Source organism: Adiantum capillus-veneris, chromosome 29 (assembly GCF_014529385.1).
Source record: "Adiantum capillus-veneris isolate H3 chromosome 29, ASM1452938v2, whole genome shotgun sequence".
Lineage (NCBI taxonomy): Eukaryota > Viridiplantae > Streptophyta > Polypodiopsida > Polypodiales > Pteridaceae > Adiantum > Adiantum capillus-veneris.
Genome location: NC_140959.1, coordinates 23,360,517 through 23,362,838, shown reverse-complemented (window position 1 = coordinate 23,362,838; position 2,322 = coordinate 23,360,517).

Genomic DNA, 2,322 nt, shown 5'->3' with positions numbered 1-2,322 from the left:
TGGGGAAACATTTCAATGAAACCATGCTATCCATCTTCAAAATGATGATTCTTTAGACATGCACACACATTGGGTTAGAATAGTCTAATGCACAACGGTCGTTTCCAATTCAACAAATTGAGATGCATACACAAAATGTAGAGCATAAATTTGTCCCAATTGCAATTCCATAGCCAATCATCAATCATTGCAAAACTAATTGCTCATATCTCAAAGCCCTAATCATCCAAACCCTGTCGGATTTGTCATTTTTTGTTTTTATGGCTACATATACGTGATTATGGCAATTGCAAATGCATAAAGCATCAAATTTTTTACCATTTCCATTGGTATAAACATGCAATGGTAATAAAATCATCCTCAATTGTATACAATTGAGTCGTACCAAGTCATTTGATCATAAACACCAATCTTTTAGGCCTTTCAATCATCGTAATTGGTAATTTCTCCCAATTATTCATCCCTAATTTGGATATCCAATGCCATCGAGTAGGCACACACACCCAAATTTTGACCAGGATTCTATGCAAAAATTACATCAATTCCACATTGGAATGCACAAATTGCAAACTCAATCAAGCATAAATGAATGCATACATGATTAATTCCTAAAAATTTAGCACTGTTTTTACCCAATCAAGCAATGCACATACTCAAAAATTAAGCACAAATGATCAAATTTGGCTCAATTGGCAATGAATTTAGGCTTACACCTAATGATTGCACACAGTTTTTATGAACATTTCACAATCAAAAGCATTTTGGTGCCCCAATTGACCATCAATCATTGAAAATCAAGTGGTCTTGGATGGACGCACACACTCAATCTTTGCCCAATTTTTTGGCATTTAGGCTTATCCAATGATTGAATTATCCTAGCATACACATCAATTACATGGTCTCATACTCATGTATCATCAATTTTATCAATTTTTATGTATGCACACATTCAAGATTAGATGCACACACACTTGAAATGTTTGACAATTTTTTTCCCTCTTTGGTGCATGCACACAAACAATGATTTTTATGCACACACATGAATTCTTGATGATAATTAAGCATTATCTTGACACAAAAATCATTCATTAGTCAAAATTAACCATCAATTTCATCCCAAAACAATCAAATTAGGTGCAAAGTGTAGGTCAATTGACTTACACACCTAATTTTAGCAATAAATTAGCAACACATTGGAATCAAATTAATCACACAAAAATCGAATGGAGTAGGTCAATGCACTTACAATCCATTGCATCCAAGCAAATCCTTGCTCCATGCGATGATTCCATTATGCACACACATGTGTGGCTCTTCAAAATTAGCCCAAAATTTGACGATTGTAGGCCAAAAATCAAACACTAAAATCATCAAATTAGGCATGGATTAGCACAATTAACTTGATAAAAGTGATGATTTCACCTCTTACAAAGAAGGGGATTTAACATACTTTACACTTCAAATGTTAGTGGTTAGGTTAACAAAGTACGTTAGTCAAAATTAGTATGAAATTAATACAAATAGCATGGAATTGAAGCAAAATTAGTAAGGGTTAGCATGAAATTAGTGAAATTGGGGATGAAATTGGGGGTTTGGGATATTCATAACTCAACATTAGCATCAATTTCTTGCACAAACATCATCAAATCACACCAAAATTGAGTTACACACACTCAAAAACAAAGAAATTAGTCGTGAAATTACTCTATTCCAAACATCCTATACTCACTAGCTTAGGTTATCCATCCCCGGCAATGGCGCCAAATGTAGGGAAGTGTTGTAGCATGACCTAATTGCAACCCACACAAAATTATCAAATCCGTGGATTGGCAACCCGGCTAGGGCGGCATGAAAGCACGAGCATCAGATGAATAGGAATAGAGGATTCAAGAGATCACCTCTCCAATGCAAGTAGAGATTAGCCATGGCAAGACTAACTCTAAACATACTCTAATCACTAATCTAACAACTCCTACATACATCAATTCCACCAAAGTACGACTTGCCATAGACTAGAAACCCCAAGCACACTAATGATAAGCACACACTAATTATCACATGTCAATTATGGCACTTCATCAATAGCTACACACACGAGGTGAATGGTACTAAGCTTCATAAAACCTATCTATACACAAGCAAAGAATAGGGCTCACACACAAATTGCAAGATTAAGACCCAACTTAATCAACCTAATTTGTGATGCTAAATATCACAAATCAATTGCTCGGAGAGAGAGATAAGAGTGGTTAATAGCAAGAAGTACACTCGGGGGGTTCACTATGAGTAAAACTACCATATCACGTGCGTTCAAGACATGTT